Consider the following 19,045-nt stretch of genomic DNA (forward strand, 5'->3'; position numbering starts at 1 on the left):
TGTATCTATATTATATTATAGATTACATAATATATCATATTTTATATATGTATATTTTGTATTATATATATACTATATACTATGTAATTAATAAGTATTATCAATATAATATTTGTATACAACATAAAATCATATTATATATAATGTATATATATTATATACATTATATATTACATATATACATATACTATAATATATGTATATGTATATATTATATATTCATATATAATATACATATATAGCATGTATATATGCATATAATATATAAATATATAAAATATGATATATGTTTATATAATATATAAATATAAGATTTTTATGTATATTATATATGTATATAATAATTTTATGGGTATATTGTACTATATTTATATATACATTTTATGTATATATTATATACATATACATATATATGTGAATGTATATAATATATACTATATACTATGTAATTAATAAGTATTATAGATAAAATCTTTGTATGCAACATAATATAATATTATATAATATATATGTGTGTATATAAATTTCTATATATTATATGTATATTATTATATATGTCTATTATATAATGTATATATAATATATTGTATAATATAATTTATATTGTATATGTATATTATTGTATATGTATATTATAAAATGTATATATAATATATATGTGTATATTATATTGTACATAAGCATATCAATAATATAATATAAAATATAATATATAATACATACAATATAATGTAATATATAATACACTATATAATATATAAAGTATATATAATATGTATTATATATAATATTCAATATACATTATTTATATAAATATGCATTTATATATTTATATACATTTATGGATATATATTCCATATTCTATATTTATACATTCTATATTTATATATTTATAGATTTGTATATATTTATATATTGTATTTCATACAAACACTATATGTTTGTATATAATTATATATTATATATAATATGTATTTGCATACAAATATACATCATGCATTTATATTTTATACTTCATAAATATAATATATTGTATTAATATAATATATTAATATGTTTATATGTTCATTATTATTATATATTTATTATATATATTTATATATAATATATGATATATAATAAATATAAATATAATATGTATTAATATATTATATAAACTGACATTAATATATTATATAAAATATATAATATATAACACATAATATATATAACATATAATATATGTAATATATAATATATATAAAATAAATATAAAGGATTTAATTTAAAATATACTAATATATTAGTATATAATAAATTAAAATTATTTATGCTATATTGTAGTGTATTATATATAACACATAAAATATATGAATATTATATATAACATATAAATAATATATAATATAGTAAATACATAATATTATATATATACTCTAGCTGTATATATATCAATGCTCTATAATTATCAATGCAATAGACTGTATTTATATTTCCAAATCTTTGGGGTCATTCTCTGCTGAGTGAACCAATAGCTTTACCTAGTAGTTTATATGAATAATAAATCATCTAAATTCTTTCGTTATCCATCTATTTTATGAATGTGCAATAATGTCTTGAACGAAGCCTATAGCCATATCTTTGACAAGATGCATGATCTGGTTGTCTTATAGGGACAAACTTTCCTTGCGTAGACAGAGGTTTCTTTATTATTATCTTTCTGTTCACTTATCTGTCTCTCCATGTATCCATGCCTTTCTCAACTATCTGTAGAGTTTCTTGACTCTCTGTGGATAAGTTGTCACTGTTAAGAAGCAGAAGGAGAAAGGAATGAAACCACAGGCCTCACTATTGGAATAATCCCCACAGCATGAATGATTTCCCTGGATGCATGAGAAATAGTAAAGTCAACATTATGTAAATTTTATGTCCATATATCTAGGACAAAGTGAACATTTTATTATTACAAGTTAAACATTTTGCACAGAGAAAAAGCACCATAATATTTGTATCAATTTTTCAATTTATGCTAAGGTAGTTCATTTTATTTTTCCCAGTTTTATGGAGTTATAATTGACATATAACATGTATTAGTTTAAGGTTTATAACATAATTATTTGATGTATCTATATATTGCCGCATAATTACCATAATAAATTTAGTTAACATCCATCACTTCACATAATTACAATTTTTTTTCTTTCTTGTGATGAGAACTTTTAAGATTCATTCTTTTAGCAACTTTCAAATACACAATACAGTATTGTTAACTATAGTCACCATGCTGTATGTTGCATCCCTGAACTCATTTATCTTATAACCAGAAGATTGTACCTTTTGACCATCTGCACTCATTTCCCCTACATCCTCACCCCCTGCCTCTGGCAACCACCAAATCTATTTTTTGTCTCTGTAAGTTTATTTTTTTAGATTTCACATATGAGTAAGATCATATAGTATTTGTCTTTCTTTGTCTGGCTTATTTCCTTTAGCATAACACCCTCAAGGTCTATCCATGTTGTCTCACATGGCAAGACTTCCTTCATGTTTTTGGCTGAATAAAATTCCATTGCGTATATATGTCGCATTTTCTTTATCCATTCGCCCATCACTGGACACTAAGCTATTTCCATGTCTTGGTTATTGTAAATAATTCTGCAAGAAACGTGGTGGTGCATATCTCTCTTGGAGATAGTGAAGTCACTATCTTTACAACCTAACTTTACACCTGATTGACAATTTAGATTGAGCACCTGTAGAGAGAGAGAAGGAACCCCAACATAAGAAGCAAAACTGCCAGCATTTTGCAAAAGTTTAGGAGAGAATACTTCTTTATAAATAAATTGAATAAACTGAATAAATCATGCACCCTCATGTAAATGTGGGAGCTTCAAACAAGTGGATCACAATTTAAGGAATAATTGAGGTATTTATGTGAATAGTAGAAAAGGCCCTGAAACAAGAGACTTGCTTAATTGTGTAGACTGGTGTGACAGACAGAAAAGTGTCAGAAACTCAAGGACAAGAGGATCACAGATGGCCCAGACAAAAGACTGCTTTCAATGCCCCACAGGTTTGAGGGTTCGCCCCAAAGTTCCTAGTAGAGCTTAACTAGCACCTACCTCAGAATCCTCTGCAGAGCATCTGCATTTAGATGCACATACTTCTTAATGCCCATACATCCTGTTTTGTTCTCAGCTATTGGGTTCAGTGGTTCTGTTTTCATGAATTCCAGATTAGAGAAATCTAATGGATTAAGACAATCTTATCTGACTATTATCATCAAGATCTTGGGGATAAATTCACACCTAGCGGAGAGCACCTATCCAGGACATGGCTGAGATCAAGATGCCCTTATTCTGCTTTGACTGCTACTCATTACACATGAACTTTAGTGAAGAGTGGTCAGCCCTACAAGAGAATATTGATTGAAATCAAACATGGAAAAGTCAAGAAATAAAGAGGATACCAAAACGCAGAAGAAAATATTTTTACTGATATTCCCTAATATTTGCATAACAAATTTTATCTGTTCATAGAATTTTCATATTTATCATTCTATCAATTTATTTCAGCATCTTTTAGAAAGAGATCCTGCAAACCTTATTTTCCCCATTTGATAGGTACATCAGTTAATGTCCAGAATAATTAAGTAGGGTTCTCAAGATCCCTCAGCATGAGGGTGGCAGAGAGGAGACCAGAATTCAGTTAACTTTTTCCTAATATAGTTTTTCCCTGGTGGCCTCATATTTAATTGTGCACATAACACAAAAGAGAAAAATCCCAATTAGGCTTTAAAAGGTGGGCACCCTCTCCTAGGCTCAAATCAAACAGTGATGCAGATCCTTGTTTTTAAAGTCCATAAATCTTGATTTTTGTTTTCTTCTTTTGTAGAGATCATTAAAATGTACCACTGGTATCCTGTGTGCTGACTGCTGGGAGGTTTCTAAGAAAGGCATTGTTATTTGTTACTTTCAGGAGGATATGTGGAGGAATAAATTTCATACACACAGTGTGAGGACAGCTGGCAGTCAACTGCGACTGCTATTGTGCACTTCACAACGTGTTTTATGTGGCTGGGAACATTTACATTAAGGTCAATTAGGTTGCCAAAATGGAGAATCGCCGCTGAGGGATGCTTAGTGGAGTGCATTGGTGTTTGGCGGGGGAAATGGAACGGATAAACCTACATGTGCTTGGTCTGCCAGCTGGTGGGTGGTCCAAGTCATGTCCCTGGAACACTATTCAATTCAACAAATATTTATTGAATAACTAGATGGTACAAAGCACCAGGCAAAGTGTTGATGGGTAGGCAAGGCAGGACAAATCATGGCTTGGATCTTAGGAGGGTTTCCAATAGTAATAGATCTCAATATCTAGCAATAATTGCATGATTACCATATGCTACACATTTTTCTATATGTTCAATATATATTAACCATTGTAATGTTCACAATGACTCTATGAGATCTGATTTCCTTATTTTATCAGTGAGGAAACTTGGTTGGTGAGATCTGGTGCTTTTGCTAGTTTTCATAATGTTCCCTTTTATGGGCACATGACAGAGTTGCATTTCATTGCCACCTTGAAGTTGGCCATGTGGCTGTGTATCTTGCTTTGGCCAAAGAAATGTGAGCATCATTGACAGCTGTCACTTCTTGGAGAAATGTTTAAGAGCTGCTGCACAATTCACCTGTAGCATGGTAGCCACTGACCTCCCTGATGATGGAGAATCCATCACCCTGGGCCTGTGAGCCAGGCTGAATGAGAGCAGGGACCTCAATGACATAAAAGAGATATGAAGTAGAGTGTCACTTAAGCCTCTGAGATTTTAAAGTTGTTTACTGTGGAAAGATAAGCTAGCATAGGCTGGCTAACAAAAGGTAAGAGTAAAAATAGTGGACGTACGAAGTTGACCAAAAAAGATAGCACATGATTAAGTTCCAATGAAAAATAGCAATAATAAAAGCAGCTACATTTATTAAATTCTTAGCAATGTACTAAGTTCATTACATACATTTTCTCTAGTATATAAAACAAACTATGAAATTGTCGTCCACATTTTACAGACAAGAAGTAGAAGCTCAGAGAGGTTAACCTAACTATTTAAGATAACATTTAGAAGAAACAGAACGATGAATAAAATCTGGTCTTTTTGTCTCCAAAGCTCACACTGCTGACAGATAGGCTGAAAAGGACCCTAAACAACCTTATCCTTCAACGCCTCAACTATAGAGTTGAAATAGTTTATACGTCACTTTTCTTTCTTCCCTCTCTCTTTCATTTTCCTGTATAATTTCTTTCCTATTTCTTCATCTCTCCCTCTTGTCTGTCCTTCAGTTCTTCTCTCTCTCTTACTCTATTTCTCCTTTCCTATTTTCAGCCTTCTCATTTTCTCCAGGTATCTATTGTATATTTTCTTCATACTCATGTAGGGGACATAGGATCTTCCTCAAGTTTGCCTCCTCATTGCTCCCGTGGGTGGTAGCCAGGAATGCTACTAAATATCCCAGAATGCACAGGGCAGCCTCCCTGCAACAAGGCAGTTTCCAGCCCCAAATGGCAATAGCCTTGCAACTGAAAAACCCTGCTCTCGCTAATCAGTAGACTCACCACCAGCTCTCCTTCAAGTTTGAATTTGGAAACCCCTGGCATACTTCACATCTCTCACAACTCTATGTCACCTCTTCTACGTTAGGAGGTAACTCTTTGATTCTTTTTTCCTGAATCCTCAGTCTCAGGGAGTGTCATCCTTATCCCTGTTCTGGGTAGAGGATGCTTCATGGGATCTCAAATTCCAGTTCAATCCTTCTAGTAAGACCATATTATACATTAGAATCCTAGGATTTTAAGTCTCTACTGATATTCATGAATTTCCAAAAATTACATCCACAGAAAGCTATGTAAGATATTTATCTTCAATGGAACAACACATTTGAATATATCTTACATTTGGAAAAAGCTAGGATGAAATTAAACAGATTTTTTTTTTTTTTTTTTTTTTTTTTTACTTTGGGGCTTTTCTGAACCTTTAATATCCTTTATTCTTGAGAATCTTCAAGTTGGAAATGATGTACAAGTGTTTCTTCAGTATATTTTGTCACAGAACTCTTTTTTTCAAGTTCTCTTTCTGGACTCTTTTCTGTAGTACATAATTTGCAAATTGTGACTCCTCCAACTTGCTCATTTGACTGAGATCCAGACAGTGAAATGACTTATTCTAGTTTAGAGGGGTAACACTTGCCAGAGCTGGAATCTGAATCTAAGAATGCTGACCCTAATTTACTATTCTTTTCAGTACATGTTGGATAATAAAATGACATGTTGATTTTGGTCTTATTTTGTAAGCCTTTTTATATTCTTATATTGTAAGAATGTTGTAACTATTTATTCTTATATTGCATTCTTATATTGTAAGCTTTCCCATTTAACTCAATTCAATTGTTTCTTTAAAGTCAAAATTTATACACATTCGTGTAAATAACTACACTTCCCTCTTCATGAGTTTTTAAAATTTATTTTTTATTGAAGCATAATTGATTTACAATGTTGTGTTAGTTTCAGGTGTACCACAAAGTGATTCAGTTATATATACCTATATAGCTATTTTTTTTTCAGATTCTTTTCCCTTATAGGTTATTACATTATTTTTTTCCTCATGTAATATTTAACTAGGTTTACAGCAAGGTTAACAAATGTTTGTTAACGCATCTATGCAAGTGTAAACATCTGTAGTTTTGTTGAGGCTTTCTTACACATGATCAATTGAGGAAAAATTATGCTGATGGATTTACCTAGTTATAAGGACCCATAGTATTTCACATTAACATAGGCACTCTTTAAGAATCTTTTCTAGTGGAGTGTACCTTATTTCACTAAAACTTTTGCTCTCACAGTTTTTCCTTTATGATGTCCTGGATCCTTAAACACAGGGTATTATTATCTTATCTTGGGTTCACTGAAAGCAGAATTAAGATAAAGAATAAATGTGAAGAAAAAGAGAAAGAGAGGCAAGGAAAGATGTGAACAACGTGATGTGATGTATTCTTGTGGGGCCACCACTTTACAGTTAGCTGCAAAGAGCTCTAATTATCTTTTACTCATTTGTAGTTTCCTACATTAACCAACATGCATTGCTTAATTTGGCAGATTTCTAATCTTTAATGATTCTCAAGATGTTCCACTTTATTTCCAAACTCAAACACCAAATTTTCAGATTTTCCCTGACTTGTCCTGAACTGAACTCAGTTTGACCATTTTCTGAAATGTCTATTATATGTATATATAGTCAAATATCATACATCTTAAGATTATATATACAATCTTAAACCATTCATCATATTTTAGGCTTTATAACAGGATTCCTCTTAGACATGTCTGATATTCCTATTAAATTCTAGAAGCCTTATCTGGGTAAATACGTTGCATTTCAAAATCTCTGTACCTCTCTCTTACAATACAAAGCATAGGATTGTACACATTGTCCATCCTCAACACTAATCTGTTAAATAATTGCTTGTTTAACAATTTACATTTTCTTTCAATATACAAATGTACAGGCTTTATTTTTTTCCTCTCTTGAGCTTTTTTTGTTTGTTGTTTCTTTTTTTCTTAGGAAGTTCTTAACTCCTATTGATATAAGGCAATTGAAAAAAATACAAGTAAAAAAAAAATTTTTCCATAAAGCTTTAAAAATGTTTGCTGAAAGGAATAATGTAAAGTAGTTACAAATACAGCCGACCGATATTTCTAGTCTTTGCTCCAATGCTAATTAGCTAGGCAACCTTGAGAAAGTCATCTTACCTTTCTAAGCCTTCATTTTCTTATCTTTAAAATGAGCTATAGTGTTTTTTATATGAGCTACCCCACAGGACTGTTTGAAAGAACAAACACTATCACATAAATACATTTTGGAGGTGCAGAGCACCATATAATTGCCAACACTATCATGAATAGAAAATAATAGTGTCTGTGAGTAAGGTAGTACTTTGAAAATATTTAGTCCTGTCCTCTTAAGTTAGTGATGAGTAAACCGGGTACTGTAAGGTTACAGAACTTGTTCAAAGTCACAAAACTGGTGGATGCCAGAGCCAAAAAATGAATCCAAAGATTGAATCACCCATTTCTATTTCTCTTAAAATTCTACTGCCAGATCTCCAGCTCACCTGATCTCTCCAGATTATCAAATTGTTTCTATCTTCACATCCTCAATGCATTCATTTTCTTTGACTCATGATTATTCTTTTCTGATCAGTTGAAGAGGTTAGAATCACAGTGTTTGGCAATTGTGTAGGTTGTCTTCACTCTTCAGTAATTTCTAGGCTTCTAGGATTTGACTTTAAATTTGTGTCCTAGCCAGGTCTCTGAGTGGCTGCATGCCCATGTTGGCTGGCATCTTCTTGCTTGGGCTTGTCTATACTAAGCCAACTTGCTTTGAAAATCATAAACAGCCCTCTTGACTTTTCCGATTTGATAACTTGCCCTCCCACTTCATGTGAGTTATTCTTTCCAGACAGAAAGTGCCTCCCACCTCTGTGTGCATTTATACAGCACAGGTAATTCTTGTGCCTGCAGTCACCACTGCCCAAGTTAGCTCATGTCATCAATACTGCCAATTCTCTGAGCAATTCATTAATTTATCACTCTGGTATTCCCAGAGATGCAAGATTAATTCCAAGTTATTTTCCTTGCATATTATAGTCAGTGGTATTTGAAGCAATACAATTAAATAAACTTTATTTCAATAAATTCTGGCCTTCTGACTCCTAGAAAAGTTTTCTTAACATAATACTCTATTTTATTGTTTATTATCATTAGTGCTACTATTATTTTCAAGAACATGAAAAATAGAAATGTCTATTCATTAACAAAGCTCAATTTGTATTTTTTCTCATTCTTGAAGCATATATTAGTTGACTTTGAGTCTCATCAACCTACTATTTTCTTTGACAGTGAAAGAAAAGTCAGAATATCTGAGCATTTTCTGTTGTCAGTAGTCAGATGAAACCCATATATACAAAATGGAATGAAAAACTGTTTGATGAGCTAGACTTGAGGCAGGAGGACAGGCATCATATATCTCATTGTTTTATTTGCCATCCTTGGTCCTCCAATAACTATTCCCAATTTTGTTTTGCATCATCTATTCCCCCAAAATATACTCCGTAGACATTTATATTTATAGGTCCTTCTTTCCTTTTCATTCCTTTTATGCTTCCCCCTTCCCACTTTTCTTCCCTCCCCAATTATTCTACAGAGGTTTTTATTGACTTAAGCCTTTGATAGCTCTATGTATTTGAAAACAGCCATTCACCACCTTCTCTGGAGAAGCACCAATAAAGTGCAAAACCATTATCACAAAACTGTTTCTCAAAGTTTTGTCACATCCCAGACAGTTTCATGAAGATATGCTGAAAGGATTTGTTTTGTTTGTTTCTGCTTTAGGGATTACTAAGGGCAACAGGCGATCTGGGAAAGGGATTGTAAATCATGGATTATTGTGACACATCTTATTTGCTTCTGGGGTGTTTTGTTTTCTTTGGACCAAAAAATTCAAAGTTCTGTTCAAAACTATTTGGTGAGAGCCCCTGCTACATCAGAAAAAATAATGCATGTTTTCTTGCTTGAACACTGCATTAAGTTGCAACAGGTTTTGACATAAAAATAAAAAGACTTGTAGAACATTTGCAAGACAACAATATCCAGAAGCCTGTTATGAAGTGGAGAAAAGGAACTAGAATTAGGCTAGGTGGATGCTGTGAATGTTACTTCTCCTCTTAGGAAACTCTGTGGTGTTATGATAAGTCACTGGCATTCTATTTGTATGGTTTTTCTCTGATATTCTGGGCCTCTGGTCAGAAGTATAAGCAGTCCAGAGACTTAGTTTATCAGGGTACTTGTACTGTTGGAAGATGTTTGGGTTTGTTTTGAATGGAAGATGACGTTTGTTTGCTTGTGTTTTAAAAATCATGACTGAGGATCCTGATGAAATCTGTGCTGGGCATTGGTCCATGCATTATCAAGTTTGGAGCTCAAGACTAAAAGCACAGTCTTCCCCTAAATTTTACTAAAATGTAGGTATCAAGCTCTTAAATGCAGGACACCTTGTGAGCCCAGAGAACACAGCAGTAAAAACAAACAAACAACAAAACTGGTTTTTAACCTTAGGGAGTTTAGGTCAGGTAACACAGGTAAGAGAATTTTAAGCAGCCCCTATGGAGGGAGCTGAAAAAGAAGCCAGGTGGACAAAAATAAAGACAAAATTGGCATGGAATTCATGAAAGGAAGTATGATGAATAAATATTTTTTCAACTGTATCCATCTTTCATAAGATACTTAAGGAAGGTGATTCTTAATAGGAAGATATTGAAGCCAGTGAAATTAGGAAGACATACTTTTGTTTTGTGGAGATACAATTCTCTGTCCATTCCAGGACCCCATTAATAAAAAAAACAGCTGTCTGTAAGACATCACAATTCTCTAAAAGATAATTTAGTACAGACTATTTTTTCTGAACTTACAGATAATTTTTTTCTGAATTCCCTTGATGTTTATACACGAATATACCTTTTATCCTATACTATTTTGCACTTCAATCACTCATTGGACATTCAACAAACTTTTACTGATTGATTTATGAAAACAAAATAAATATCCATTTCTCCCCATTGGGCACAGGTATCTTCTGGCAGTGTAAATTTCATGAAGATGTACCGAGGACTTCTTAACTATGTTCCACACACAAGGCATGATTTGAACCCTGAGAGAAAGGTACAGATGTATATATTAACATGAATGAAAAGTAAATAAGGATTCAAGTCGATAATAGGGTGTAGCCATTCAATAGGGCTCTTATTGGATTCATTGGTTCTTTCATTCAGTAGTCCAATTTTTCATTCCATGTGTACCTATTTAGATGACCCCTGGATTACCTTCCAAATCTAAGAATCTGATTGTATACTTTGATGACTGCAAATCCATGCTCTGGCCTAGGTGTGCCTTGATTATTTTTCTTTCTTTGTGATATAAGTGATCCAAACAGCCTTAAAAAAAAGAAGTCAGAGAACAAATTTTCTCTTTGTAAATCTCCTAAAACTCCTGGCAAGAAAATATGGCGGCAAAGTAGAGGGATGTGGAATGAATCCCTCTCCACAGATGCACTGGGAATGCACCAAAAGATGCAATAATTCCCACAGAGAACCAACTGAACACCAGCAGATGACCTTGGACACCAGAAAGGACCTCAAGGATCCCGACATAATGGGTAGGGAGGCATCTACGATGGCTCAAAGAGGGTGAAGTGGCTGAGCTGTGGCAGATGGGAGGGAGTGAGAAACACATGGAGGGTCCGCACCACAGCTCAATGTTCCCAGAATGAGACGTCAATTCACAGCTGAACAGAGGGACCGGGAGCAGGAGTGTGGGAACCGGAGAGCTGGTTCAGGGTGAGAAAAATTATTGCTAGTAAGGTGACAGACCAAGAGGACAGTAGGGAAGAGGTCCGCGATGAGGAGTGCCTGCCCCTGAGAGCTGCCCAGCCATGATGGCAGCTGGATGCTGTAGGCTTATGGGCAGGGAGGGAGGAGCTGCGGGCATAGCCTCTCTCTCTCTTTCTGTGCCTGCAGCGGGCAGTAGAGGGACCCCAGTGGGCCACCTAAGGCACTCAGGGATAACAAGTACCCTCAGGCCCTTGGGTAGGGCTAGCATAAAGCCCCGGCAGGGAGCCGAGAGCAGGTTTGGAACGCCGGCAGCAGGGAGGCTGCCGAGAAAAAAAAGGCAAAAAAAAAAACAGAGAGAGGCCCAACTCTGAGACATTCTACTCACTCCCAGGGGAAGGAGCCACTATGTACCCTCTCCCTCCCCACACACCAATGCTTACAGACGAACAATAAAGGAAACTCTGCTGGTCACAGGATAATACAAAAAAACCCAAGGTGAATAGAAGGACACTTACAGCTGAGACTCTAAGGAAACAAATATTAGTATCATTTCTATTGAACTGGTCCATTCTGGGATCAGTTCTGTTTTGCTTTTTTTTTTTTTTTCTTTATTAATTACGATCTTAGTCCTAAGGGATCTGCAAGTTTTATAACATATTTTTTATTCTATTTTTATTCTTTGCCTTTTTATATACTTCTATTTCAAGCTAAGTTTTTGGTAGTAAGGACTATATATCTCTCCTACCTTCCTTTCATCTCTTTTATACATTTCTATTCCCTTCTTTTTATTTGCATATTTCCAGTCACAGTACCCTCTTCTGTTCCCCTGTCTTCCATCCATTTTTAGTTTATTTTATCTTAACATAAGCAACACTGTCCATCTGCTCAGACACCTTGCTCTATTCTCCAGCTGACACACCATCTTGGTATTTAATATTAGGTTTTTGTCTTTATCTTAGTTCTTAGTACAATTGTCTAATTTCATTCTGGGAATCTCCATTCTGTCTGGTGGTACTCTAGCTCTTTTTTATATTTGATCCTAGCTTTCAATATATCCCTGGATTTGTGTTTGTATGTGTAAGGTATTATTTCTTTGTTTCTTTGTTTTTGCTTTTGTTTCTGTTTTGTTCTGTTTCAGTTTTCAATTTCTGTTGGGTTTCTCTTTGAATATCTGATAGCATACTGGGGTTCTTCTGTCAGGTCATTCCAGAGCCTTATGTGCTAATGGATTCAGTAATTGTGTGTCTTATACATGTATGTGTTTCCTAGACTTAGTATTTGTTTAATCCAACATTCAGACATTAGTCTGGGGCTTGGACAGTCTTCTATAAATCCCTCTATCACCAGGACAAGCAACCCCAAAAGTTTGGACAACCATGAGGAAACAAAGAAACACCAAGCAGGCAAAGGAGCAGGAAACAAAACCCACAAGACCAAATAAATGAAGAGGAAATAGGAAAATTACCTGAATAAGCACTCAGAGTAATGATAATAAAAATGGTACAAAATCTCGATAACAAAACAGAGAAAGTACAAGAAACAGTTCATAAGAACTCAAAAGAATTAAAGAACAAACAAACAGCAATGGATAACAAAATAACTGAAATTAAAAATACTCAAGATGCTATAACCAGCAGAATGACTGAGGCAGAAGAACGAATAAGTGAGTTGGAAGATAGAATGGGGGAAATAACTGCCACAGAGCATGAAAAAGAAAAAAGGATAAAAAGAATAGGAGACAATCTCAGAGACCTCAGTGAGAACATTAAGTGTACCAACATTCACATTATAGGCATCCCAGAAGAAGAAGAAAAAAAGAAAGAGTCTGAGAAAATATTTGAAGAGGTTATAGTGGAAAACTTCCCCAACATGGGAAAGGAAATAATGAACCAAGTCCAAGAAGCACAGAGAGTCCCATACAGAATAAACCCAAGGAGAAATACACCAAGGCACATATTAATCAAACTAATGACAACTAAACACAAAGAAACAATATTAAAAGCAGCAAGAGAAAAACAACAAATAACATATAAGGGAAAAGCCATAAGGATAACAGCTGACCTTTCTACAGAAACTCTGCAGGCCAGAAGGGAATGGCAGGATATACTGAAAGTCCTGAAAGAGAGAAACCTACAGCCAAGAATCCTCTACCCAGCAAGAATCTCATTGAGATTTGAGGGAGAAATCAAATGCTTTCCAGACAAGCAAAAGGTAAGAGAATTCAGCACCACCAAACCAGCCTTACAACAAGTGCTAAAGGAACTTCTCTAAGTAGGAAACACAAGAAAAGGAAAACACCTACAAATACAAACCCAAAACAATTAAGAAAATGGTAATTGGAACACACATGTCAATAATCACCTTCAATGTAAATGGAGGTGATTAAATGCTCCAACCAAAAGACACAGACTGGCTGAATGAATACAAAAATAAGACCCTTCTATATGCTGCCTACAAGAAACCCACTTCAGGCTAGGGGATACATATAGACTGAAAGAAAAGGGATGGAAAAAGATATTCCATGCAAATGGAAGTCAAAAGAAAGCTGGAGTAGCAATACTCATATCAGACAAATTAGACTTTAAAGTAAAGAATATTACAAGAATATACCCAGAGAAAACCATAATCCCAAAAGAAACATGTACCATAATGTTTATTGCAGCACTATTTACAATAGCCAGGACATGGAAGCAACCTAAATGCCCATCAACAAATGAATGGATAAAGAAGATGTGGCATATATATACAATGGAATATTACTCAGCTATAAAAAGGAATGAGATGGAGCTATATGTAATGAGGTAGATAGACCTAGTCTGTCTTACGGAGTGAGGTAAGTCAGAAAGAGAAAGACAAATATTGTATGCTAATTCATATATACAGAATCTAAAAATGGTACTGATGAACTCAGTGGCAAGACAAGAACAAGGACGCAGATGCAGAGAATGGACTGGAGAACTCGAGGTTTGAGGGGGCAGGGGGTGAAGGGGAAGCTGAGATGAAGTGAGAGAGTAGCTTAGACATATATATACTACCAACTGTAAAGTAGATAGCCAGTGGGAAGTTGCTGTATAACAAAGGGAGTTCAACTTGAGGATGGATGATGCCTTAGAGGACTGGGACGGGGTGGAGGGAGTCGAGGGAATATGGGGATATGTGTATAAATGCAGATGACTGACCTTGGTGTACCTCAAAAACTGGTACAAGAGTGTAAAACAATTATATTCCAATAAAAAACAAAACAAAATAAAAACTCCTGGCAACATGCTGTGAGAGCAAGTAATTTTCTCTCCATAGCTACCTGCTAAATGAGGTAAATATACACATGTACATAAGTATACACACATACAGATACCCATAAGTATATGCATCCTCTAAATGAAGGGTCAGTATTTCACCAAAGTTTTATGTTTTTTTCTAGATTCAGTTACTTATCCCAAGAAGTCTTTTGCTAAAATATGCAGTGAAATATCATCCAGGGCATTTTGACATACACAATTTAATATAGCTATTTTAAAGTGACTATTTTTATTCAGGGGATTATTTGCAGCGTTTTTATTTATTTATTTATTTATTTTTTTGGCCCCATCAAATTGTAAATTCACTGTTCTGTATCTCTTTGTTTTTAGTACAGATTATTTTTTCTGAATTATATTTCCACAAAACACATAGCAAAATCTCTGATTATGAATCCATTCTTGATCCCAGCTCCAGCACAATTCCCAGCCCTGAAACAAGGTGGGAAGAGGAAATTTACTTTTCTCATTGTGCATTCATTGTTTCTGCCCATTTCCTGCCTATGTAAAATTCTCCATATTTCTGGGCCAAGTTACAGAAGAAGCTGGTCTGATGAACCTATATAATTACCTTTAACCTTACCGGGTAGAGACATCTATGCCTGAACACAGTATTGTTCATCACGCAACATCTGGCCCAGTTACCTTTGAATCACAAGGGCATCTGATTCTGATTCAACTGGTGACCATTTCTGCTTGAAGAAAACTTCAGTACTTATTTCAAAAGCACTGGTCTGTGGATAGGGTGGGCTCACAAAGAAACATATTTGGGGCATAGCTTGGCTGACCGTAGGTGCTAATCTGCCTGAGACAGCTCTAGTTTGCCTCTGCTGTTCTGCTCCCCCAGTCACCAATTTGATTCTAAGAGTGGAAATGCAGGCACTCTATCCTTTATCTCATTGGCTGTCATCTTCCTACATATATAGTTTCAAGGTTGCAACTGTCTTAACATGATCCATGAGTACAAACATAAACACAATCATCACCTTCCAGCAGGGAGGCAATTCAAAGACATCTCCGTTTACTTTATCCACAGGGAATATCACAGACTCCTTTAAATGCTGTTTGTTTTGGAATCTGCACTTTCCATATGTTGTCTATTTCTCTTCTAATTCCATCATAATCCCACCCAGATGTTACAAGATAATCTATAAACGATGGATTCCGTAGCACCTTTAGCTACCAACACAATATCTTTTGTGTAATAAAGAGGGAATGATAGGAACACATACAAATACATATGAACAACAGCAAAAATAACTGGACACAGATTAGAGCAACATTCCTCATTTAAAATGCATAATACAGCACCTTCGCAGGTATTTCTTTGTTATTTTCCCCAAGACATATTCCACAGTCTTTGGTCTTCACCCAGTACTCTCAGTCCAATGCTATGAGACAAACATTTGGTCATCAGAAATCCAAGACCTGGGTGGCATTGCCTGTGAATGTGGTAGGAGACCTGTTAATGTTCATCACTGATCCCAGTTATATGAGAACCTTCACAAGGAATTCCTGAAATTCTAATTTACCTGGTACAAATTCCCCTCCTAATATTTCTGCATAGCACCATACACTTTTTTTTTCACCTGTTTCTATGAAATTAAGGAGTTTTGAGATGATTAACATAAAGTTTCAATTTCCAGCTTTATCAAACATGTGTCTTTGCCATGAATTGAATTATGCTTCCTTTGGCTTTTGTTACTATAGAGGTCCATAAATCAAAGATTTTTAGAGTTACCCTTTAAGAATAATCATGAGAGATTAAAGCCGATATCTCCAAACAATGGTCTTAGTTTCAAGTGTTGTTACAGGGGAACCACCATCACAAATACTAGATGACGTCTTTCTCAGAGTTCAGAGCATGTCTTGGAAGACAAGTTCCTCTGGGAAGAAGTGCCCATCTCCTCATTATAGAATCCTCTAGGGGAGACCTTCAAGATCGCAGAGGACTAAGACGTGGAGATCACCTTCCTCCCCACATATGCATCAAGAATACATTTACATGTGGAGTAGAAGAAGTAAAACTTTCACTGTTAGCAGATGACATGATACTATACATAGAAATTCTAAAGATGCCACCAGAAAACTACTTGAGCTAATCAGTGAATTTGGTAAAGTAATCTCTTGCATTCCCATACACTAACAACAAAAAATCAGAAAGAGAAATTAAGGAAACACTCCCATTTACCATCACAACAAAAATAAAATATCTAAGAGTAAACCTACCTAAGAAGGCAAAAGACCTGTATGCAGAAAACTATAAGACACTGATGAAAGAAATCAAAGACAACACAGACAAATGGAGGAACATACCATGTTCTTGGATTGGAAGACTCAACATTGTGAAAATGACTATATTACCCAAAGCAATCTACAGATTCAATGCAATCCCTATCGCATTACCAATGGCATTTTTCACAGAACTAGAACAAAAAAATTTTACAATTTGTATGGAAACACAGAAGACCCCAAATAGCCCAAGCAATCTTGAGAAAAAAAAAGGAGCTGGAGGAATCAGGTTCCTTGACTTCAAACAATACTACATGGCTACAGTCATCAAGACAGTATGGTACTAGCACAAAAACAGAAATATAGATCAATGGAACAGGATAGAAAGCTCAGAGATAAACCCATGCACATATGGGCACCTTATCTTTGACAAAGGAGGCAAGAATATACAATGGAGGAAAGACAGTTTCTTCAACAAATGATGCTGGGAAAACTGGACAGCTACATGTAAAAGAATGAAATTAGAACATTCCCTAACACCATACACAAAAATAAACTCAAAATAGATTAAAGGCCTAAATGTAAGGCCAGACACTATAAAACAATTAGAGGAAAACAGACAGAACATTCTATGACATAAATCACAGCAACATCCTTTTCAACCCACTTTCTAGAGTAATGGATATACAATCAAGAATAAACAAATGGGATCTAATGAAACTTAAAAGCTTTTGTACAGCAAAGGAAACCAAGATGAAAAGACAACCCTAAGAATGGGAGAAAATGTTTGCAAATGAAGTAACTGACAAAGGATTAATCTCCAAAATATACAAACAGCTCATGGAGCTCAATATCAAAAAAACAAACAATCCAATCAAAAAATGGTCAGAAGACCTAAATAGACATTTCTTCAAAGGAGACATACAGATGGTCAAGAGACACATGATATAATACTCAACAGCACTAAGTATTAGGGAAATGCAAATCAAAACCACAATGAGGTATCATCTCACACTTGTCAGGGTGGCCATCATTAAAAAATCTAGAAAAAATAAATGCTGGAGAGGGGGCAGAGAAAAGTGAATCCTCTAGCACTGTTGGTAGGAATGTAAATTGATACCGCCACTATGGAAAACAGCATGGAGATTCCTTAAAAAACTAAAAATAGAACTACCATATGACCCAACAATCCCACTACTGGGCATATACTCTGAGAAAACCGTAATTCAAAAAGATACATGTACCCCAATGTTCATTGCAGCACTATTTACAATAGCCAAGACATGGAAGCAACCTAAATGTCCATCGACAGATGAATGGATAAAGAAGATGTGGTAGGTATATACAGTGGAATATTACCCAGCCATAAAAAGGAATGAAATTGGGTTATTTGTAGTGAGGTGGATGGACCTGGAGTCTGTCATACAGACTGAAGTAACTCAGAAAAACAAATACCATATGCTAACATATATATATATATGGATTCTAGAAAAATGGTACTGATGAACCTAGTGATAGGCCAGAAATAAAAATGCAGATGTAGAGAATGGACTTGAGGACACAGGGGTGGGGGAAGGGGAGGATGGGATATAGTGAGAGAGTAGCATTGACATATATACACTACCAAATGTAAAGTAGATAGCTAGTGGGAAGCTGCTGCATAGCTCAGGGAGATCAGCTTGGTGCTTTGTGATGAACTAGAGGGGTGGGATGGGGAAAGTTGGAGGGAGGCTCAAGAGGGAGGGGATATGGGGATATATGTACAAATATAGCTGATGCACTACGTTGCACAACAGAAACTAACACAACATTGTAAAGCAATTATACTCCAATAAAGCATATTACCAAAAAAAATCCTCTAATAGAATTTATTGTTTTTTTGTTGTTTTAATTTTCTATTTTATAATTATAGTACCTATATATAATATGATTATAATACCTATATAGGCTACAATATTAGTGAAACCTATTGGAATCAAGCTATTTTACTTCTGGAGTAAATACTGTTGGTTGCCAATCACAATCTTCATTTTCCATTCTACTTCCTCAGAAGAATCCCACTTTTCTTCAGCCACATGCCCCTGGGGAAGATAACACTGT

This window comes from Hippopotamus amphibius, chromosome 11, assembly GCF_030028045.1.
Source record: "Hippopotamus amphibius kiboko isolate mHipAmp2 chromosome 11, mHipAmp2.hap2, whole genome shotgun sequence".
NCBI lineage: Eukaryota > Metazoa > Chordata > Mammalia > Artiodactyla > Hippopotamidae > Hippopotamus > Hippopotamus amphibius.